The sequence below is a fragment of the Doryrhamphus excisus genome, linkage group LG20 (assembly GCF_037039965.1).
Source record: "Doryrhamphus excisus strain RoL-2023G ecotype Guam linkage group LG20, RoL_Dexc_Guam_v1.1, whole genome shotgun sequence".
NCBI lineage: Eukaryota > Metazoa > Chordata > Actinopteri > Syngnathiformes > Syngnathidae > Doryrhamphus > Doryrhamphus excisus.
The window spans coordinates 9,317,093-9,343,167 of NC_136376.1; the positions used below are offsets into that span (position 1 = coordinate 9,317,093).

Genomic DNA, 26,075 nt, shown 5'->3' on the forward strand with positions numbered 1-26,075 from the left:
AAATTCAACTCTGAACACTGACATCACTTCCTGTCCACCTGCCACCTTGCTTGTCTAGAGAACATATCAATGTCTTATTACCTCATCATTTCGACTATATTGGATAATATGAGTATAATGGTGGTTATAGGGGTGTTATTTCATGTATAGAGGGCTCTAATTATGTTAAAACCCACATTTAAAAGGTCGTAAACAGGTTATCTATGTTCTAACTATGCAAATATTTCATTTACAAATAAAGAATCCTACTTCACAGAATTTCACGGTTGGGTGTAGAACTAATTAACTGGAATAAACAAGGGATTCCTCTACTTTCCACACGGAAACATTCCTGGAATGTATTTATTTTTGAATGTTGGAAAAAAAAATTGCAGCTACATTGCGTCGGATTAATAAATAGTCGCATCCAGATGGGAACAGATCACTGGGGGAAAACAATGTAAATGAAAAAAAAGGCCCATCCACACGTATCGCTGTAAACAGACATGCAGAAGGAACCACGTGACACACCAAACTATAGAAGGAGAAAGAACACATGAACATAAGCATCGTCTTCAGCTTGTTTAGACTGATCACAGAGTGGATTTCCTGCGAGTCATGTTGGAGAATAAAACAACAAAATAGCAGGAGAATGTCAACTGGGGTGAGTCATGCCAGTCAAAATATGCAGCGATTATGTTGGTGTGTTGGCTTGTCACTTCTGGTCACAGGGTGATAATATCATTTTCAGAAAGTAGAGAATGACTGTCTACACGACATACAAAAGGCAAAACGGTGTTTTCACATTTTCCCACTCTGGAAGCCGTTTTTACCTGAAACATTTCCATGTTGACAGCCCAGTAGAATCAGTACTAAGCACAAAAACTCCATATTTACACTTGCTAGTAAATACAGTAAATAGTCCTCAGTGTGCAGACAAGTTGCAAAAACATGCTCAAGTGTAGTTAAGCTGGTTCTATTGGGACCCCACAATCCACAGTAAATACTACGGATGCAACAATATCTTGTCTCACAAGATCTCGTGAGAAGATTTCTCAATTAGAAAAAAAAAACATGGGACAATAATACGTAAATAAATTTACCACACAAATCAAAATTAACTTGATTAAATTGCCAGGCGTAATATATTGCCATGCCTGTCTGTTTTCCCGGTGTCCCGCCTCAAAACAGGTAGGTAGAGTGTTCACTCTGCCCACTAGTTTAAACACCTTGGTGTGAACGGAGTGAGCCTTTTGCCAGTTATCCAGTCTCTTTGTCTCGCTGGAAGCATACAAACAGAGTGAGGAGCAATGCAAGGTAATGTAGTAGTAGTAATTAAATTACTACATTGCAATATATTGTCATAGATTAAGTAAAAATCACTGTATTTTTCTTAAAAGTAATGCTAAATTCCTGTCTCATAAATATTAAAATTCAGATTTTAAGTCAGGTTAGAGCTTTCCATTATTTGAGGACTTGTGAAATAAATAAATACATGAATAAATCATCTTTAATGAAATAATCAAGTAATAAATAAGTATTCTATAACGGTGAAATATACAAATGTTAACATGATGTCTCAAGTAATTACCCTTAAAATGTACCCCAAAGGCAATATTGATCAATTCTAACGATTTATACTAGTTTGAATAGTTTTTCGTCATTTCTTTGTTATTAATGGGGCACTGAAGTATGCCGACCCCAATGCACGAACAACGACATATTCTTCTAACTTAGTGACAAATGACACATAAGCCAAATGGTGAAAGGGACGCTTCATTGTTGCTACTTTCACTGAAAACAACACATTAGACAGAGCGGCTTTGTGCAATTTCGGTGAGGTGAGTATGAAACTAAATTGATGAACCAGACTGACGACGACCCTGCGTGACCTCACTTATCACTGCAGACCCTTCACCCCTTTGTCACTTTTTTCAATTCCTTAATCGCTCTCATGCTTAGCATCTGAGGTCAGACAAGGCTTGAAACAACAAGACGCCACATGCATTTTTCTCCTGTGTGACACACATTGAAGAGACATCAGTTTTCTTTATGGAGCAAATGATCAGCGATAACGGGGGCAGCTGCCCTGTCTGCTTCAGGGTGCTACTATGCATTTTAGAAGGAGCTGGTCAGGCAGACGGTCACATTTGCATTCCAATAGATGCTCGTATCAAAGCACCATTGCATGACCTCTTCATGACCAGCAGCACTGGTTCTTCTCCATTAGCACCTCTAGTATATGAATACAGGCCACATGAGCCTGTTACTGATTAGAGGTATCAGTGCACAATCAGTTCAAGGAGCACGGGAGATAAATGAGAGATGCATATCAGCATCCACAAGGTATCATCAGTCAGCTGAGGAAATACAAAAACAGTGATGTCAGGCAAAGCTACACAAAAGAGTAATACTTTTTTTTATTACATGCAAAAATGCAGAAGATGATTGGTGGTCCATATTTCTTACCACAAACAAATGAATCTGTAATATTACGGCTTCAAAATAGATGCCCAAAAGCTGTTTTCTTTGTTATATTATGTGCACGTTGCCGCAGTCTGCAGGTAAACAACTGATTTCAAATGTCACAAGAGTGATTGTGCAGCCATCATTTCACGGAATATCTTACAAAAGAAAGTGGCAAGTGAGAGGTTTAAATATGAGGTGGTGCTTATCGCCAATAATTAAATAGTAATGATGGGCAATAGCAAATTATTGTCTGAATTACATTTTTGCTATTTTGTTCATGATACCAATATCAATTACTTTTTGGGGATTTTGCCGGAAGTCAGCTGGGATAGGCTCCAGCATAACCCTGTGACCCTAGTTAGGATAAGCTGTATAGAAAATGGATGGGAGTGATAAAAGTGTACATATTTTGATCAACTTCAACCTATTTATATATATTTACAAAAAGAAGGTTGCGCAGTGACCCCGCCTCTCGCGCAAAGACAGCTGGGATGGACTCCAGCGCCCCTCGCTACCCTCGTGGGGATAACGGTGGAAGGTGAGTGAGTGAGTGAGGTTGCACAGTGTAAAAAGTAGACTAATATGTGCTTTGTGCATCATCACAAGTAGTTCTCTACGACAGTGTTTTTCAACCTTTTTTGAGCCACGGCACGTTTTTTTCTTGTGGCACACCACTAACCAAAAATGTTACAAAATGTCACCACGACCTCACACGTGCGTCAAAAAGTCTATCAGAGGAACAAGGTAGGTGTTGCCACACGGACCAATATTACATTGCTCTGCCAGTCTTTACACCACAGACACTCCACAGTCGCCACGTTTTTACATGACCAGTTTTTCTTTTTCCGAATGACCTTTCAGGACACAATGGTATCCATGGAAAGGAATATTCCAATCTCTTGTCTACATGCACCATGAAATTCAACCAGAATAGTCAATGGGTCATGTGCGGTAAAACGTAAACATCAACATCACGTGATACCGACATCCCAGAATTTTGTCTTTCGCTTGTTGGAATAACTCCGTATTGCCAGTTTTTCGTCTGTCCAGTCTTGAAATTTAGTTAGAATCAAAAACAAACTTTGCTTAGTCCAGTGCCGATTGCTCGCCTCCATTTTTAAAACTGAAGAACGTCTGGATCTGCGTGTTACGTCATATCTGCGCATGCGCTGAAAGAACGCACCCGGGATCAATTTAAACAGGAAAAGATCAAATTCAATCTTGCTAATATTTTATAATTAAACTCGGGGCATGTTTTATATAGATATATATTTTCTTTTTTAATAAAACTGGACTTGTGAATAAAGTATAGAAGCGTTTAGATTCTGTTCCACAGATGGCGGTAATGCACACGAAAGCTGCTTGCCAACCGCCAATAAACAACAGAAGAAGAAAAACACCACAAAGAAGAACGCACCCTGACAACTTTCCGTTTGAGCGGGTACAAGATACCTGAATTGGATTGGGGAAAGGAATATTCCATCCCTGTTCAATTCTTCCCGTTTGAGCAAATATACCAAATGCAATTGGAATATTTGGGTCCATATATTCATGGCTATTGACATAATATTTGCAAATGATGATTAATCAATGTTAACTATAAAAAGTGATATTGGATAATTCCTCACGGCACACCTGACGGTTTCTCAAGGTATACTAGTGTGCCGCGGCACAGTGGTTAAAAATCACTGCTCTATGAACACATTAACATACAAATTTCCCCACTGAGGGATGAATAAAGGCATATCTTAATCTTAACATGTGTGCTAGTCAACGGCAGCATGGTATCAGGACTTTTCTGGTCAGTGGTCATGTGACATGAATGGATCCGTTCAATTTTATGTTACCAAAGCGTGCGTTGAAGCACAAAAGCCGGTATGCCGTAACCTACCCTAAAATATATGGAAGTGACACACTCACTCGATACCACATGAGTATCGATATATTGATACCAAGGCAATCACAAATGTTGTAAATAGGTAAACTCCACAATTGTCTCCCCGTGTGAGTGATTCTCATCACAGTATTGATGATCATGTGCTGTCACACGAATAGGTGCACATTGTTCACACACATAATCAAGACAAATGGACCAGGAGGCCTGAAGCGCAGCATGCCCTCCCTCCATCACACGTCCTCTCAAGATTGAAATTGGACTTTGTCACTCTCGGTCACAAGATCCAGCTGTAAAAGAACAGAGTGGCCATTGAACGGGATGCCAGAGAGTGATGTGTGCCTGAGCTGAGGAGTTGTACCCCCCCTCCCCTCTTCGCCCCCTCCCTAAAGCCAGGAACCTCTCCATCACTTTACCCGTTGACCTGAAACTACAGGGCCAAAAAAACCTAAGCACAACCTCAGTCATCATAATGAATCCAATTTTATGCCTGAGAGCACAAAGCCTCCACATCCATTCATTGCAAATCTAAATTATTTGACATTAATACAAATTAACAAGCGCTGTCAAAACAAAGACCATTCCTCCCTAAAAATGGCAGACAAGACAAACCTACTATGAAATGCAGCACTCACTGCTCTCATTTAAAAGGACCATCAAAAACAAAAGCAAGGGGGTTGATGGGTATCTCATTACACTATGAAGTGTACACAATATGTTATGAAAATATCCATATAATTGACTGTACTCTATGGAAGCCATTAATTCCTGTCCCCCATTAAGTGCTTTAAATGATCCTGTAAGAGGCCATACATCTCCTGATGTCCTTTATGAGATCACCACCTCATCCCCCCTCAGAACTTAATCGACCCTCAGTCTCATTCCGCTTCCAAGTCTGATGCAGAGGAATATTTGTTTCCATGCTCACCTCTCAGCGAGTAGATCGGCATGTCAAGCAGACAGCGATGATTCCTTCTCTTCTCACATTTAGGTGAAATATCTTTAAACGCCAGTGTAGGATTTGCAAAGCATGGTGGCTCCATCTGTAGCTCATTATTTTGAGATGCTCAAAGCCTAATCAGAAGCACATCTGCCTCTTCACTGTTTTTTTTTTTTTTTTTTTTGCAGCTGTAAGACTGTACCGATGGTGTCCCTTCCAGTCAGAGTACTGCTAGTGATAAATGCAGGATACAACACAATACAACACAGTCTGCCAAGTCCGTTAAATAGAAATCATTAACAAGAAAATAAACATATCATCATTACATATCCAGTGTCCACAAGTACTTTCAAAACCACATATTTTTCTCTGTGTTTGGGCATCCGCAATCATTCACACACAAACATGTTTTTTTTTTCCCCTCCGAAATGATGGAGCTTTTTAGAAAACAAGTAAAGAGCTTTTAACTACGCCTTCAATGTGTGTGTGTGTGTGCATGAGTAAAAACAGCTTTCTGGCTTGTGTCCTTTGAACTGTGTCTAACAATGCTATTGTTTACACTACACATGTTCCTGGTATCATTCCATATAATGGCGGATGCACGTGTGGCTTATAACACGTATAAAAGAAGAGCAATGGTGACTTGAAGCTGGAACTAGTAGTCTGAACTTTTCCACACATCAGCACACATTAATACATTGATGTATATATGTGGATATTGATGGTGAGGTTCTCATTGAGAGTGACCAGGATGGATAGGATCAGGAACGAGTACATCAGAGGGACATAACATGTTTGGAGAGGCCAGACTGAGATGGTTTGGACATAATATATTGTATGTAATATATTGGTTTAGAGCTGTGTGGAATACTACAGGCTGTATAAAGCCTGCAGTGTTCAGTAACTCCCCAAGCATTGCAGAACTTTGCAGTGTGAGCATATTTTAATATTGTCAATACTGCACTAGCTATCAACACATACCATTGCTTTGGAGGGATGGTGATACATGAAGGCCTCGTCTTCTGACCGTCCTCCGTTGGACATGACTGCCATATTTAGAACTTATATTATTATTTAGAAGGAAATACCACCACTAATAAGCTCTATTTCTTACTTTTGTAAGATGTTGATTTTCTTCATTTACAGTGTATTTTTGGTTTACTAAGAAAATTGTAAAATTGTGCTACAAATTGTTTCTAATCAATATTATTGACATTTATTATTATTTATTTATTTATATATTATTATTATATTTTTATATTATTCCACCCTCGGCCATCTCTGTGTGGAGTTTGCATGTTCTCCCCGTGCATGCGTGGGTTTTCTCCGGGTACTCCGGTTTCCTCCCACATTCCAAAAACATGCTAGGTTAATTGGCGACTCCAAATTGTCCATAGGTATGAATGTGAGTGTGAATGGTTGTTTGTCTATATGTGCCCTGTGATACGGTGTACCCCGCCTCTCGTCCAAAGATAGCTGGGATAGGCTCCAACACCCCCGCGACCCTCGTGAGGAAAAGCGGTAGCAAATGAATGAATGAATGAATGAATATTATTGTATTATTTATTTATATATTATCATTTATACATTATTATTATCATTAATATTATTCGTATTATTATTATTCTTGTTAGTATTATACTATTCTTCATTTTTTATTAATTATGTGATGATAATGCGATGACATGATATAAAAAGACTAATCAACTTTGTAATTGGAACGTGAAGAGCTTTTAAATAAATCACATTAAACAAACATAATAAATTATGTTTTAAAATAAAATGGACTTTTGCAAAAAATTGCAATTATAACTACAAACAATAAAAAAATACACCTCTTTAAAAAAAAACCCTCTCACTCCAACAAAAAGCACACACAACCATAAAGACAAATAACGTATCAAGCCTCTGTAAACCACATTGCACTCAAATAAATAATGAACATTGGGTATTATTCCTTAGCAGCAAGGCTTAACATATATTGAAGAGGGTTCACGCTCTCCGTTCATTCTGTAGCATCAATGCGCACGGACAGCTGCAGAGCTAACCCTCTTGTCTTCCATCCTGTGTGGTAAAGACAGTCAGGTATTGATAAAGAGAGAGGCAAGGTAAGCACACATATGTCAATTTATCGATAATTCCATTAATCGATTATCCTAACAGGCCTAACCATAGCAGTCTTTCCAGGTTCCGACCTAACACGAGTAGGTTATATCAGGTTACAATCTGAGTCCTTGTGAGAAGTCGCACGTTTGTTCCATGCATGACAAGCTTGACTTCAGACAGAGTAGGTAGCATAGCACTGGAGGCTTGAAAGCATATTAACACAGCTGGCAGGATGTCTCACACACTGAGGAGGAGGAGGAGGAGGAACGCGGCAGCAGTAAGATCCCAGCACCATGAAAATTATGCACACCACACTGCAGCAGGTTGAGAAGTTGCACTTTGGAACGCTACCCCCCACTCACTTGAAACCAAACAAGCAAAGTCAGGCAAATGGGGGAGAAAAGTTACGAGGAGAGATTTGGTGGGAGAGGAAGAATGGTTAGAGTTTGTAGGATTAATTGAAAGCTGTAGTTTGTGTGTCTGTGACACGCAGCCACATGATCTCTATGTGAGAAGAATCTGCTCATTTCCTCCCCCATTGAGGGGAGTAAAATGGGCCTGGGGTCTACAGAGAAAGGCAACAATTTCTCTTCTCGAATACAAGAACCCAAAAGGAAGGAAAGGGGAATGAGACGAAGGGAAGAATACGTAAACTTTTGAATAAGAGTTAAATGAATCCATTTCAATCCAGTGATGCACTCGGCCCATTGTGGGGTCAAACGATCTAAGCCACTGTAATCCTAAGCTTGAGCTGTTTATAATGTGTTCAAGTAAAAGTCATGTGTGCATCTATAAATACGATGGCACACAACACTCGGCTTAAACTAACATCTGGCAATGTCCCCGTATCTAACTCTTCACTTTTTTCTTGGGATGCTTGGTAATCTCTTTTTTCCCCCCGAAAATGACATTTGAGAATATTTGTTTTTTATATATATATATATATATATATGAAGCTTGTGATTTAAGAAAAACAGTGATACCAAAAATTGACCATCGTTCATAATATTCTCTTTAAAAAGGTGCACATTTGAAAGTACTGCCAGCATTTATATATGGCTTCATGTACACAAACAACCGTGAAAAAAGACACACCAGTTATTTTATGTGCGGTGAACAAACATTTAAGACAGTTCTTTGTAGAGTTTAATTCATACTTTTATTCTTTTAAACTACTACTGATAACACAGCCAGTGGCTGTGGTCTCATATTTTTTGGAGTTCATAAGTAATAATAAAAATAATTACAACAACAACAACAATAATAATAATATGAAGAAATTTGCATACAGTCACTTCAAACAATATTAACTAAACCTATATTAATAATTAATAATGTTGTTTTAGGGCGGCACGGCGTTCTAGTGATTAGCGCGCAGACCTCACAGCTAGGAGACCAGGGTTCAATTCCACCCTCTGCCATCTCTGTGTGGAGTTTGCATGTTCTCACAATGCATGTGTGGGTTTTCTCCGGGTACTCCAGTTTCCTCCCACATTCCAAAAACATGCTAGGTTAATTGGCGACTCCAAATTGTCCATAGGTATGAATGTGAGTGTGAATGGTTGTTTGTCTATATGTGCCCTGTGATTGGCTGGCGACTAGTCCAGAGTGTACCTCGCCTCTCGCCCGAAGACAGCTGGGATAGGCTCCAGCACCCCCCGCGACCCTTGTGAGGAAAAAGCGGTAGAAAATGAATGAATGAATGAATGAATGAATGTTGTTTTATGGCTGAATATGGCTTACACGTCAAAAAGACGCCTCAAATCACGGATATTGGCAGCCCCTTCCAGACTCCGCCACAGCACCGTCTATCCAGCAGCGAGAACCCATGTAATCACAGCGACAGTGTTTGCTAACGTGCCGGAAAAGTAACAAGGAACATGAGTGATGTCTTACGTTACAGCTGAGTGCAAAACTTGTCATGCACAAGTTTTCCGTGGTGCCACAGAACTTAATATTTAATATGATGAAAATCATCACATATATGAAGCGGCATTACACGAACACGAAGACATTAGCTCTATGAGAATAATGGTGAATAATGTTGGGTTCAAATGCAGCTTAAACCACGCTCCATTATGGATAGCTGCCACTATAAAACTATTCCCACAAACAAAAACAAAAGAAAAGATAAAATAATGAACAGCCTATTAATTAAATGTATAATTAAAAACTGAAAAAACATCAAGATTTGGTAAAATTAGCTACAGGATGTATTTATCTTTTTTTTTTCCCAACAAATTGTAATTATCAGAACCAGAGGTAATTTGAACCTGTCACACAGTGCTGTGTGTCCTGAAAGTGCCAAACACTTCTTTGGGAAAATATTTCACTTTTTCTTTGTGCCCCGTGAGTGAGCCCAAATCAAAGTAATGACACTTTCACCCGGGTGTCATTAAGAACAACTCTTAGCTCGAGGCGATACGTAGCTACGGTAAAAAGAAAAACACAGAGAAGGAACATAGCAAGGTGGCTCATTAATTCGAACTGAACTCATGCTATTAATGGTAAAAGTAATGACACATACACGAAGAATACAATGAAAGTTTGGAAGTTGTTCCATCAGGAAAAAAATTCACATCCCCCAAAAATCACTTACAAATCTAATCCCCCTACCTGATCATCGCAATTCAGATCAGAAAATGTTGTACAACCAGAGGCCTAAAACATTGAACATGTTTTCAAAGTGCAGATAATCCAGTCTGGACGTATCTCAGCACTTCTTTTTCATTTTGCAGTCATGCATTGGCTGTAGCGACAATTTAGAAAAGAGAGTACTAATGACTGACTGCATGTACAGTAAATGAAACAATGAACCAAGGTCAACTCTATGTGTTGATATTACATATGTGGTATAGATATCCACCCTTTAGGACGTCACCCTAGTTTGCAGGCTAGTAGCATACCACCAAATGTCGGTGCCTTTTGTGTGAAGTCACCAGAAGTTTGTCAATGACACCACAAGCTCAGTCATTAATCACCGCTTCGTCTGGATGGGTGTATACATGACACAAGGGCACGGTTGCAAAGGAAGGGGGTCGAGCCCCGCAACATGGACTCTCACCCCAGGAGCCCCATTGGACTTGAATGGGGTGGGGTCCCGCACATTCATGTTACCAGGTCACTAATCAAATTATGTTGATAGCCAGGGACAGCACACGGGACAAGAGAATTCATTTAGCATCGCTTGCTCTCGTCTATTGTCTATTTTCCAGAGCATCAGAGGGTCTGGCTAAATGAGTAACCCCTTTTTCTTCTCAATTTATTGTGAGAGGCATCAATTTAATTCAACAATGCTGGTAGGTAATTTGAAACTTAGATGACAGCATTGTCAAAGCAAGATTCACTATGCAAATGTAAATCAGAAGCAGTATGAGCCATATGGCCGTAGGGACAAATTACCGTAATGCAAGTATCCTCACACAATATATATGGTATAGAAATTATTGGACAACATATGCAAACAAGGAATGCTGTATCTTTTTTTGGTGAATGTAATAATTTGTTGTACTTCTCCCGAGGTGACTAAACACGACAATGTGGCATGTCAGACATGACTCCGTGTGTGGGCTCTTACACATGAACATGTCATTCATGTGTATACCACAGCCCCAAAGGGATCCTGTACCTTTGCTGCGTAGCATTTTAATTAATCCCCAAATGACAGATTGGATCTGGCAGGTTTTGGATGTCTTAGGGCTGGGGTGAGGGGCTAGTGTGGAGAGAGGAACACCACAGTGAGGTTAATGCCAGACGCGCCCACCAGCACTACGCAGCGAGCAGCGGGTCCATTCTTGGACAGGTGCTTCTTCTGAGGTCACTCACCAAGTCCCTAAACACACAGAGCTACCGTCTGTCACCGCAAAGGAACGGAAACACACAGCCTCTGTGTACAATAAAGCAAAATATAATACTTGTGCATGTTTTAGGCCTTTTCATTTAAGAGCAAAACCAGCTATAATGTGTATTTGACAGATTGTAGAAAATATATTATCACCACTGGTTTCCCCGCTTGGAAAGATTTGTCATTTTGATCACTATCCGAGCTCACATTTCACACTAAGCAGGATTTTAATGTAAAGTTGGTCATACATTTGACCCATCCTTGAGAAATGCAAATTATCTTTGAGGATGATTAATTGAAACCTTTGTGGCGGCCATTGTTTCATGCCCTCAAGTGGGTCATGGTGGGTGATTGCACACTCTGGCAGTGAAATTAATTGTGAGCTTGCCTATCCATGCCTGACCCTGTCCAGCTAGAATACTAAACGCTGTGAAGGTGAATGGTTGTGCTTAGGACCCAATGATTGTACTTGAAAATCAAAGACCGTTTATATTCAAAGTAAAATGCATTCATTTATTTTCTATACCACTTGTCTTCATTAGGGTCATGGGTGAGATGGAGCCTATCCCAGCTGACTTTAAGTGAAAGGTGAGATACACCCTGGACTGGTCGCAAGTCAATTACAGAGTCATTCATACTCGTATTTATACCAATGGACAATTTAGATTCTCCAAATAAGACTAATATGTATGTGTTTGGAATGTGGGTGGACCTACCCACGCACATGCAAACTCTATGAAGATTTGAACCCTCAATCTCTGGACCATGTGGCCATCAAAACTTAAACACCAAATGGCAGTCCTTGAAAACATGGTAGGTCAATTCAGCATACATAAATCAGTAGCCACGTATACATGGACCCAAATATTCCAATTCCATTCGGGTTATTTGTTCAAACGGAAATAATCTAACCTTTGTATACACCTCATTCCGAAAGAAAAGTGCCAATCCGAATGAATATATAATCGGATTCACAGGGGTGGAATATTCATTTTCCCAATCCGATTGAGGTATCTTGTACCCGCTCAAACGGAAAGTTGTCAGACTGCGTTTTTCTTCGTGGTGTTTTTCTTCTTCTGTTGTTTATTGGTGGTTGGCAAGCAGCTTTCGTGTGCATTACCGCCATCTGTGGAACAGAATCTAAACCCTTCTAGACGCCATTCACAAGTCCAGTTTTAGTAAAAAAAGAACATGTGCAGAGCTTAATTATAAAATATTAGCAAAATTGAACTTTATCTTTTCCAGTTCCCGGGTGCGTTCTTTCAGCGAATGCTGAAATATTACGTAACACGCAGCTCGAAACGTTCTTCGAATTAAAAAAATGGAGGCGAGCAATCGGCACTGGACTGCTGCGGAATGTTTGTTTATGATTCAAACTAAATTTCAAGACTGGACAAAAAAAAAACTGGCAATACGGAGTTATTCCAAAAAGGTAGTCTGTATCACGTGATGTTGGTGTTTACGCTTTACTGTACTGTGTACTGTGTATAAAAGCGCATGTAGACACGCGATTGGAATATTCCTTTCCATGTATACCATTGCTTTCGGAAAGGTCATTTGGAAAGATTCCATTCGGAAAGAGAAAAACTCCTCATGTAAACGTGGCGACTGATGCAATCGTTATGATCATAGTAACAGAAACATGTGTTCTTATGAGCATCTTTTGCATCAAGATCTTGCAACAAAGTTTCAACAGAGCAATGACATAATGTCCTTCAATAAGCCACTTTTGCTTTTTTTTTTTTTTTACACAGAATCCAGCAAAAAGGAATACTACCACAACTGGATGGGATTTTACTCACGGGATTGGATGCAGTTCAAACACAGGGAACATATACAAACAGTCATTGAGGAAGAACTGCATAAAAGACAGGTTAGCAAACCACTACATTATCAAATGACCAACCGAGAACCCAAACTTGCAGAAATAAATCATGTATATAGACAGATGGTGACCCAATAAGAGTTAACTGAGGATGCATGATGGATGGAAAACATTTAATTCTTCATACAGAAATATGGCAAATAACATTGGACGCTTGAGTCGCCTGTGCACAGCAGACTGTTTCCCTTTCTTTAGAAGGAAATAAAATATTTGTCATGAGTAATAAGTGACTCCAATTTCCGTCATGAATTTCATGAATATTGCAAGGCACACTAAGCATATGGGAGAGAAGCCTATTGAGTATGACAAATGTCTGCTAAGCATTGGTTAGATACTTGACCAAGACAATGGGCTTCATTTGAGGTGTTTCATTTAAGCACCGGCAATTAGCAGCTTCTATAGCAGATCGCTGAGGCTGAAAAGGAGCAAGGCTCTTCACTTTGCTGCCATGAAATGAGAGCGAGACAAGGAATCTCTGTGGCAAAGGCATATTTTGTTCAGAGGCTTCAGCACTGTGAGTTTACTGTTAAAAGTGTTTCTTTTATACCAACCGCACATGATCATGGGGGTATTTCATACTATATGATCCAAAAAACAGAGAGTAAAGGCGTCAAGAGACACCGAGTATGGGTAGAATTTTAAAATATATAGATAAAATGGGACAGAGCAGAGAGAAGTTTGTGTTTTTCCCCGCAGTACATTGCAATGTTCAGTGTATAGTAGGAGTGTAAAATGTGATATTTCTCGTTTGCAGAAAAGCTGTCTCACGGGAACAGGTCAGCCAAAAGTCTATCCGAGAACGATGGCATCGCTACCGGGAATTGTAATACATGTAATATGGAAGTGGCAGTGTGCAAGGCAGGATTAAAACCATACATTAAGTGCTTTGCACACACAACAAACCTTGAAATTGAACCCATCTCGGTGTTCCCAGCACTACTCGTCAAGTGTTTTTTTTTTTTTTTAATTTGTCCCCCCCCCACACACACACGAGAGGACTTCAGCTGTAGCGGTATTATTGTCCAAGTAAAAGCTGTAGTGAGTCTACATTTGATAGAACTTACTCAAGATTTCATTCATTTATTTTTCTACCGCTTATCCTCATGAGGGTCGAGGGGGTGCTGGAGCCTATCCCAGCTGAAAACCCACGCATGCACGGGGAGAACATGCAGACTCCACACAGAGATGGCCGAGCTGAGTGTATCGTGACACTCCGAGTGTGTACTACATGTTACTACATTATAGGAAATGTGAAATGCTAATTTAACGAGGAACTCTTTATACTCTATAGTCATAATTTTTACTCTTTGATTTTGATGGCATTCAACACTGGTGAAGCAGTACCCAAATGAACATGTTAATAACCTGATTGCATTAGGATAATATACCTTATACGGTAATTTCACAAGAAGACCTCGTTTTAGCTGACAAGCTTCATTTGTCTCGGCCTCCAAAGCGACCCTCACATGCCATGGTCAAATGGTTATCAAGTGCTAAAAGCCATGCCGGGACCAGTGCCACACACCATAAACCTCTAATATTAATTAACATGAGCTGTTCAGATTTTATCGGGTGATGCCTTTTTAATCGACACTTGTCATGACAGACAAATTCGGGAGTCGCACAACACTGTAGGAGGGTAAGAAGACAAATTAGAAGTAATTAGTCTGAGCTAGACTGAAGCAGGAGATGAGGGAGAAAGATTCTGACCGCAAAGACTCAAACAGGAATTTAGACTACGGGTGTGTGCCTGTGTGTGAGGGTATTAATGTAAGATGCAAGACAAGGGCAGCACAGAGCCAAAGGCAAGATGCCCTGGGGCGTTGTTTTGGAAAATGGAGTGGATGAAAAGGGGCTTGAATTGGTCACATTGCAGGATCATTTTTACATGTTCCAAAGAGGGCCCTCTGATATGTGTAGAACAGGCAACTCTTGTTCTGTGTTTGTATTCTCCTCTCATTGGCTTGCATGAATTATTGAATCTATTTGGTATTGCAAAGGGGTTATGAGAGTCAGAAACCAAGTTTCCATATTTTGGGATACTAGTATTTCATTCATTCATTTTCTACCGCTTATCCTCATTAGGGTAGCGGGGGGTGCTGGAGCCTATCCCAGCTGTCTTCGGGCGAGAGGCGGGGTACACTCTTGACTGGTCGTCAGCCAATCACAGGGCACATATAGACAAACAACCATTCACACTCACATTCATACCTATGGACAATTTGGAGTCACCAATTAACCTAGCATGTTTTTGGAATGAGGGAGGAAATTGGAGTACCCAGAGAAAACCTGCACATGCACGGGGAGAACATGCAAACTCCACACAGAGATGGCCCAAGGTGGAATTGAACCAGGGTCTCCTAGCTGTGAGGCATTTGCGCTAGCCACTCGTTCACTGTGCAGCCCGATATTTATTAAATATATTTTGAAACATTATAAATATTCCACTTAAGTTGGAGACTTTTCAATTGTATTTGTCCTCAAAATTGTGCATACAAAAGTAATTCAATAACTCATATTATCTTCTTTGGTGAGATGGGTTCCTATTTTGCAATAATAGGCATGAGGCACAGAAAAATGTGTTTTATTGCTACTAGGCCCGAGACAATAATTAATGAATTAATCACACAATAAATGAAAATCAACTTGATAATTTTGCCAGCCTCAATATATTCCCTGCATACTACGTGTCTGTTTACCTCACCTCCTGCCTCCAAACAGACAGGAAGAGAGTGCCTTGGCACATATGTTCCATTAATGACATGAACGGAGTAATGTCAGTCTAATTTTCTCACTGTCAATGATAAACTAATCAGAGAACAAGACTTAATTCGTACACTCCCCGCTAGTGTGAAAAACCAAGTGAAGGAAATGAATTCAGAGTTACATTATTTCAAACAAAATAATGTAACCAGGACGTTCAAAGTGAAGTTGCATCTAAAGGTTTGTGCAGTGGCTCTCAAAGTTTTATAGTTGTCTTCCGTTTAGTGAATTAATTTACGGTATATTATGAATAACTACATGGTGACATGATGGGATGAACTGTGCTTTGTGTGCAAGAACATGGTACATAGCATTGAAGAAAGTCAAACTTACACATACTGTAAGTCTCAATCTGCATCACACATGGTGTGTTCAAGGACAGCTGAACAAAGCAACCACAACACCCAAAGAAGACATATTACTCGTGAAAGTATATATTTACTTACACGTGCAAAATTGGGGGCTTTCTAAAATAGTTCAGTGCATTGAGTCAAACAAATGACAGGCTCATACAACTCAGAAAACACACTAATTAGTCACATCACCGCACAAGAAGACATTTCACACACAATATCAATGAGCTTGGAAAATGTTCAAGATTAAACACTTTGAATTCAGTGCCATCAGCTAACATACTTTGTTGTAACTGTTCATCTAACACACGCACGGAACAATGAACAACTTCATGCTGTCACCTTTCTTCTGCACTGTACTTAGTTACTACCTGCACCATGGCTGTTCACATGAGGCGTTCAAGCACATTACATACATGTCAGTGTTTGGTGTGAATGTAGTCATGCCGTTTTTAATTGCTATTCACGTACGCATACTCCACTTTGGTAACCTAGTGTTCAGAGCATGTAGCCATTTTTATGCTTAGACATGATTCATATAGGGAAAAAATACATAACATTTGCTTAAATATGCAATAATTATATTAGTATTATAATTAACCATTTATGAATATATATTTAAAAACCTTGATAGAGTGAAACACAAAGTCGAAGCATATATTGGTGAGCAACGACAGTAATTTGATGAGAATGTATAATCTCTGTGGAAAAGATGATGATGATTTATATGATTTATAATGGCCCCCTCGTGAATTAACCTCTTTATATTATACTGGCTTAAAAAAAATAGAGCTCATATCGGGATTGGTCTTTCAGCCAATAATGATATGGTCTAGCCAGTGACGACATGCTCCACACCAGATCACTATATCCGCAGTTTGCACTTTACTCTTATGCATGCGTTTGTGCCACATATACATAAATGTGCAGCTTTCTAAATCATCCGTTGCCAGCATTAGTTGAAATCTTTTTTATTTATTATAATTATTTATTTATTTTATTTTATTTATTAAGAACATGGTATTATACTATGACTATTTTGTTGTGACAAACTATTTAAAACAATATGGCTTTTTAAATATACCTTACATTGCATATTGCAGTATTTCATCATAGTAAAAGAAGCATAATGTGTTTCTTCATTACACAAGATGTGAACTGACAATAGTTTGAGGGAAGAGCTGCTGCCTACATCAGTAGGCTGATGTCTGATCTGTCTTGTGCTGGGAATATTGGATATTGGTGAGAAAGTAAGCATCAATCATCTTCATGTAAGACCTTTGCATTATGGAACAGAGGGCACGTCTTTCTACAGGGGTATGTATTAGTTAGAGCTTTTGTTCATTTCGGTATATTTAATACCATTATATTTGGAGGATTTTTAATAGAAAACTGAAGTACTTATATATAATTGTGCATTTAAGAGGCGCAGCTACATTCAATACCCTTCAGGCATATAACCTCCAACATTATATGATATGTGGACTCCACTGTCAAACCCATCTCACAGAGTCCACTTATTTCTATTCATAGTCTCTAGTGCTTGAATATCATTATGATTACAAGGAAGGGAATATGAGGCTAGCATCGTTTATACCAAGGCTTTTCAAAGTATGAGGCATGTCTCCCGTGGGAGGCACCAGAACACCTCAGAGGAGTTGAAGAAGCTTTAACAAAAACTAAGAAAAACATGTATTTACAACATATATACAGTATTTTACAAGGCAATGTATATATACATAGTATATATTTTTAATTCCCAAGTTGACAGTAGTCCGGATTAGCAGAATACACCACATATAATTACTGACTGGTTTGTTGAACTCCTCATGTGATGGTTTTATAAAATCTGACCTTTTCTGGTGGTGCTCATCAGTTATTTCGAGGATGTTTTGTAAAGGTATTTTGCTTTTTTCAATACATGGCATCTGATCTTACAGTATATGAGAAGATCACTCTCCTTGATGCCTAAACCCAATTTGGCTGACAAGAGAGGCTGATGAAGCTATTCAATGTAGTACAGTGATGTTAAACGATGCACTTGTGCTGCTGTCGCCCTTCAGCCGTGTGCCGTGCAGGATCGCTTCCATTGCTTTTACACTAAAAGAAACCAGATGCTAATTAAGATGTTAGACTGATATTTTACAGCGAGTTGAAAGGTGCAGATATTATTTTACTCACACACCAAATGTATTTTTTAAAAATCTTATGTTCAGGAGTGTTGTATGAACTGGTTGGTAAGAGAAAACATCATGGTTTAGATTAAAAAAAATATTTTTGTAAAAGATGTTCCATCACATACTTACTCACACAGAAAGCTTGGGTAAATTGTTATTTGATATTATTACTCAAATCTATTTCAAAACCATCTAAAGTGCATGCTGGTGTTTGTGTGTGTGTGTGTGTGTGTGTGTGTGTGTGCGCGCAGGCAGGAAAGAGTGAAAAGAGATATGTTGGAAGTCTACATACAGTAAGCTGAGAAGCATGCAGCCAGACAAACATTTCCCAATTACCTTCCAAGCAGGACTTTCATTAAGTACTTTCGCATAAGAGTCTAACTGACTGCTCTTTGTCTCCACAGCTGTCTGGAGATAATCAAATTTACAGGCCGTCTCCGAAACCATCTCAGCCCCCCCATTATCATTAATCTGGATGGCCATCTCATCGGCATTGTGGTTAACGAACAATGTTAGGGCTAGAAATTCAATTTTCTACAGTTACCAGTTGAATCGGTGATCAATCGTAGCGTCTCGGAGATGACGGATTATCAAAACCGCCTCTTTCATTGTTTAATTATCGAGGCGTTCCAATAAGCACCCCGAATAAAGCAACAGCACAACACGTGCAGCAAATGAAAGTTCCCTTGAGATACTGTACTGTATGCATCAGTTGACATATGTTACCGCTTGGAATAATTACATGTTAAGGGAGGAGTCCACACATAACTGAAATTATGGGGTGGATGTAACTCCACTATTGGAATTTTCTGTATAGCGTAGTAATATGACACAAAGTACTGAAATATATGTAATTTAATTATTTCCCATGGAATAGAGTTATGGAAGGCATTACCGTCTGTATTTCAGCAGCACAATGAAATTACAGCTATGGTAGAAGATTTTATTTCTTGTTGAACAAATTAAAAATAGTGGCATTTCCTCAAGTTATCTTGACAAATATATATTAGGACTGCATAAAGTAAATTTGGAAAAGACATGAAAGATAAGAGATAAAATATGCAGTTCTGAGATGCACATCGGGTGTCGACTATACTTTGAGTTAACACACGTCTTCTCTGGCTGCATCAGCAGCATCTACCGGGAGTTAGTGCCTCGTGACAAATGGCCTGCTGTCATTTCTACTTATATTACCAAACATTCAACCCCAATGGACAGTTTAACTGCTGTGAAATCATATATAAACATGCACTAATTGTGACAGTTTTACAGAACACACAGTGAACATGATTTAAAGTGCTCAGGACACCCAAAACTAAAATAAAATATTCACTTAATAAAACATTGTGTCATCCGCTAGTAAATAGCTATGGAATAAGTGAAATGACGTTATAAGAAATCTGACACAACCGATATGGTGTTTGATCGACACTAACGTATCGATCAGCAGTCCCTGTTTAGCCAGCTCTGAAATTTGGCATAGAAACTCATTATTCTTAGATTTGTAAAATATATCCATCCATCCATTTTTTATACCGCTTATCCTCATGAGGGTCACAGGCATGCTGGAGCCTATCCCAGCTGTCTTCAGGCGAGAGGCGGGGTGCACCCTGGACTGGTCGCCAGCCAATCACAGGGCACATATAGACAAACAACCATTCACACTCACATTCATACCTATGGACAATTTGGAGTGGCCAATTAACCTTTTGTATTTTGGTGTGTCTTCTTCTCTGTTTACTTGCTTTATTCAACTCCATTCTTCTGTAAAGTGTATTTGAGTATTTTGAAAAGCGCTATACAAATAAAATGTATTATTATTATTATTATCATTAGTATGTATCTACTAGAAAATAAATTAAATCACTTACTCCCATCTTGACATGTTTATCAACAGTCAAACTTCTTCTGGGTTCATCTTCTCCAGTCTCCTACCAGATTGTTTTTCAAAGGCGACAAAATGTATAAAAAATATTGTCAACATTCAAGCACACATCTAACATAAATATGCCTTTTAATGTTATTTCGCACAGCAAAAATAACCAAATTTACATGCGTTTGTGTCATGAGCACATTAAATTCCCCAGTTTCCTCACATGAATACATCTTTCTTACACAAATGTTGTATAACAACATACTTGGGGTTTTATAAAACACCTAAAGTAAAAAAAAAAAATAAGTTGCTGATAAACATGAATTCACCAAGTAGAGAGTTAAGATGAACAAAGAAACCATAAAGTCACACAACAACACTGCTTTCCCTATGTTACTCAGCTACCACACACACACACACACACACACACACCAAAACACTGCTTTCCATTCAACCCCTCAACTGTCCTAAAGAAGAGGGGGAGTGAAGATATGAAAGCCCTTATTTGTTACCCTTTGTGCTGGGACCAAGTCTGTCTGTGCACGTGCTGGAGTTGCTCACCAGCGAAGCACATACTTTCAGTTGTTCGAATGGTGTCTTAGTAACAGCACAAGCCAAGCAGCCTTTGTGGAGGATCGTACTGTAGATATGTTTAAGCACTTCTTCCCCATCTCACAGATGATAAAGATGTGAATCACAGACAGAAGAGAGCTTGGCTTGAAAGGGTATTCACAGGTTTCAGCGCAAACAAAAAAAACAATGGTGCTGTTTTAACAGGCGTTCTTTCCTGTTATACCTCTGGATGTGCATGTTATACTAAGCAAGAATGGCTGCTCCACTTAGGTATCCGTTTTGCGTCAACGTTCCCTTTATTGTCGACACACAGTGATGGTTTTGTTCAGTTCCACCCATTTCCTGGGCTTTTGTTTGGGTGACGTTTGTCACAAAATATAGAAGGAAGGTATGGATGATATGAAAAGCAGATGGCATTGGTTCCTATTCCAACTTCTTTTTCCCACTATACACTGGATTAAATGACCTCATCTTATCATAATTATCAGAAATCACTTTACCGTAATGTGTAACTGCACATTAAGTAGTTAATAACTCAGATTTAGCTGAATGAGCGGAATGTGTGTTGAACATGGTGGAAGTGGTAGAAGCAGGTGTGCTAATATTGAGAGGGGTGGGGGGGGGTAGCAAGTACACAGGGCAGTGGCGTCCCCGCTCCTTCTCTGTTGGACACAGACTAAGACCCCCTTCGAGGACACTGTGAACTGATCCCGATTATCTCAGGAGGCATAATCCTCAGAGGCCGACACTGCCTGGTTGTCCACCCCCCAAAAAGACTCACTTCAGTGGGCAGAGAATCCCAGATACCGTGCTCCTAAACTGTGAAAACTCTTTTCACAATAGGGACTGGGGGGGAAAAAAAATCCACCCTCTTCCCTCACCCCCCCCCTTCCCGCCTGCATCACCCATCCCCACCGTCACACTCGGGAAAGCAAAGGAGCGCAGCCTCATCCTAGGAATCCCGCTCAATATCCTGGGATTAGCTGTGGCCCCTCTCAGTGCCTCTTCTCTCCCTCCTGCTAAGGCTAATTCAGACTGAACTCATCTGGGCAGATCCATTGTGAAAGCAAGCTCCACCGCACAAGGGAAACAATCAAATAAACTAAAGTTTAATCTCTTATGGGCTCTTTCCCATTCTCCCCTGCCTGCACCCAAATGCCACTGGATCAGAAGCTGGGGGGTTGACTAATACAAACCAGCCACATCCCGGGTAAAAACTTAACACCTAGACATCAGGAAGCAAAGAACCTGATGCAGCACTATTATTCAGGAACCTAATGAGCGAGTCTCAGCTCAAATGTGTTCTTTCAAGTTGCAACACTAAGCGCTATTGATAATGTAACCTGACCGATTTGTTCATCTTCCTCATAAAGGAGTATTTTATGTATGGCACATCTGAAAAGTGAGTTTTCCTCTCCAATGTTGTATACAGAAACATTCACTTTGCAGTGTGTGGGTATTAATGTTAGACTTCACACTCATAATATTCTGTGAATACCAAAGTCATGTCAAGATAATATTTTTTTTTCTTGGTAGATGCCATTTCATGCTATGAAAATTTAATACTAAGACTCCAAAGAGATGCAAAAATTGATACAGTAGCTCCTTGGTGGAACTCATTACCCTGCATGGACAGATTTTATTTTGCGAGGTAAAGGGATTCTTTGCCTGAAGGCAAAACATAATATTTTTCCAATTATATTTGAACCATTAATAAGGCTGAGTAGATTTTTAAATGAAGGTACAAAAGACCTTTACTGGGCTTAAGGAAAACTATCCATGTGCAGTTGTTCTTTTGCTGATAAAAATTTAAGATGACGTTGTCTTCTTTGGGTTTGACCTCAAGAAGGGCTGAACAATGTGTACAGTGTTGACTACTACTTGCGGTGACCCGCCCCGTCCAGTCAACTCCAGCCATTTTAAGGCAAACACAAAAGCGTGATCGTTAATTAGGGTTTCCCCGGGCAACATGCCAGTGAGACATTCTGGCTACTAAAGTGGCACCTGCGAAAACTGGTTTTTCAATTGCCTGACATCCTGTTTTGGTGTTTGCTTGCCAGTCTCCTTCCTGTTATAGTGAACACTGTAATCTAATTATTGGATTCAGATATCAAGTCCATGCACACGTGCTTCCCATAAGATAAGTGTACATGTGGCTAATAAAAGCGCACAGGAAAGAAAAGCAGCTTAGTGTAATGTGAGAAGCAGGGATATAAGCAGCCGAAATACGTCTCCCACTGAGTGGATTTTTGTACAGTGGCACACATTCAAATCTGCCCATTGGGAGTATGTGTTGGCTCTACTGCACCCTATTCTGATGATGCAGTTAGAAGCAGTGAAGGAAGAAATTGAGTTGAGTTCGATAGAAAGGCTGAGTTAACATGTAGCCTGCAGGAAAAGGAGCCACCTCGGCCCTGTGGGTAAAGAGGAGGTAAAGGCCTTCAGAACCTCAGCCAAGGAATGCAGACCATAATTGACAGCTCGGTCTATTGAATCATACTGGCATTCATATGCAGTGTAGTCCACTGGTTTGGTTGGAGGCTGCAAAGAGATGTGGGTCTGAAAGCTTTCAGTACTGAATCATACTGAAGATCACCAGCTTCTACAATCACGTCAACACGTGAAGTTTCTTAACTAGTCTAAGGAAACGTGCATGCTTGTTCGGCTAAGGCACAACCAAAACAACAAAAAAGTGCGGACCATAGTGCTGTCTTTGTCCTTACAAATATGTACTTACTTCAATACCCATAAACTGCCAAACGGTATTCAAAACATAGAGTTTCAGATAGCACCCAGGAGGATACGCACATACATTACGCATATGCAGTTTTTTGCAAAACAACAGCACAAAATACTGCCCTGGTATGCATATATTGCAGCGAGTTTGCCGTTTTGCAGGTCTATGTGAATGTGGGTTAAAAATAATCAATTTAAGGAAACAGGAGAGAGGAACATGCTCAGTAATGACGAGAAGGAGCTAGCAATAGAAAAACCAGAAAGGGTTTGTGCGCCTGACTGAGTAAGTTGAATGAGCAGTTACTGTCAGAGCACAGCCGTCAATGAATTCAATACATTAAGAATTTATGTTTAGGCACTGTATGAGTTGGTTTGTTACTGGCCTCGACATTTAAACCGTAATTATAACAGCTCAGCTCAGCAAATGTTGAAATATAAATGCTCGACAAATGCTGTATCACTTCCTGTGATTAATTTGTAGACATCAACTGCAGTGTTTACTATTTTTTTAATTCATGGCAGACTGCCACAGGTACATTTGGGCCGTCACAGAAAGATTTAGAGCAATACAGCGTTGTTCTCATCAAACACAATGATGACAAAACCATTTTGTTGATGAAGCTTTTTTTTCCATGATGATAACGAGACGGTGATGAGCTAACCGTGGCTCTATGGGAACTAAAACATGATTAGATGTGAGTTGTGTGTGTGTGTGAGAATGTATAAACAAGAGGCATTAACTTAAAGTGGGAGTTACACACATACACACACACACGCGATATGTACTGTGAATATAAACTTTGAACCCTTCAGCTTGTGCAGCGGTCCAGCTCATCTATGGACAAATTTTAATCTTATGACACCTTCTCTACTTCAGAACTATTACTTACTTACTTACTAGCTTGTCAACCCATTGGAAATCGCAGGATATCAATTTACATAACAGTATAACAACATAATAGTCAGACTCACAGTGTCATCTTATTGTGAACAACACTAAATTCATCACAACAACTTAACATGCCAAACGTATACTTGGAAAATATACAAATGTACCAATATGAGTTTAAAATATAAATAAATACAAACAAAAGTTTTCAAATAAGACTCTGCATCTGAGCAACACATTCATTGGGGTGCTGCAATGACGTCAGCTTCCCTCGAATAAAACTTGTCGAACACTTTAAAAATTCTTTACAATAATGGTAATATGCCCAAGGCATGTGAGGAGGATAGCAATCTGTTCCAGCTCAACCCCAACACCAGTCATACTTCATGGCTTACTTAGCGGAAGATACTCATGTCAACCATTACAACTCTGCCTTCTTGCCACAAAAAAAAGAGCAAATGTGAAAAAGCAAAAGATCTTTTTTTTTTTTTTTTTTTGCTTAAAAGCGTCTGATTTATTCATGGCCTTTAGATTCATCCTTTCGAATGCAAGCTCATGTGAAGCAGAGCATTAACATTACATGTGCAGGTGCTTTTATGGGCCCTCATCCATTACTGCTGATTTACATTCCCCGGCCAGCAAGAGCTGAATCCAGAAACCAGAGCTATACGCAGGGATCTTCTTTACGAGCGTCATCAAAAGTGTTTGAATGGTTTACTTTTAGTAAGACAGTACACAATGATGAGAAAACATGTTGATATCCAATGCAAACTGTTGCTTATGCAACAAAAGTAAAATAGGCAGAACAACAACAATGTGATAAAAAAAAAAGAAATGATGGTCTGCCACTCACTGTAACTCAACAAAAGAAATGTGTGTACCCTATTCTAAATTGCTTTTGCATGAGTGGCTGACATTTTAAGGTTGTATAAGCTTTATTTGTGTATGTTTACTTCTAAAAAAAACACTAGGGAGAAGGTGTTTCTGTGAAGAGCGTGTGGGTGGGGAGGCATCAAAAGGCCGAGCACTTCTAGTACCGCTGGAGATTAGATGGCGGATTCTCACTTCGAGATATCACTATTGATTTCCTGTACTTTCTCCAATTTCTTACTCTGTGGAAAAATAACTTCATTATAGTTCTAACTGACTCATCGCTGCACAGAGATAGAAGCCATACATTTCCATGACAACCTCTCTCAGAAATGCATTTGTAAGGCACATTCGGTAGCAAATGACTAAACTCGAGCTAATTGGTTTGAGGGTAAATAGACCGAAAATATTTTGCGGTGACTATACAATCAGGGTTACAACATAACAATGTCAACAGCTTCTTAAAACAGTCCAAGAAGAAAATTGTCATTTTGTTCCTTGGGATTTTGCCTGGGGCTTACATGGATATTTTGGGGCAGATGAAATGAGCATGACAAAATAGTAGTTCACAGTTTCTTTCTATTCTTCATGCTAACCTTGAATTAAACTCCTTATCAGCCCAAGTCACATTGGATTAGCCCTCAATTCTACCCCAAAACCCAGACTTGTCCATCTTTGACAGTAAGCATCAGATAACGGAGAAGTAGCCTGAAGGAAAGCCAGA

General features: G+C 39.5%; 1 protein-coding gene across 2 annotated transcripts in view; it reads right to left on the bottom strand.

The window, feature by feature from the left end:
• macrod2 (mono-ADP ribosylhydrolase 2) overlaps positions 1-26,075 on the bottom strand; it is a 452,466-nt gene that overhangs the window by 391,014 nt on the left and 35,377 nt on the right. The window lies entirely within an intron of this gene.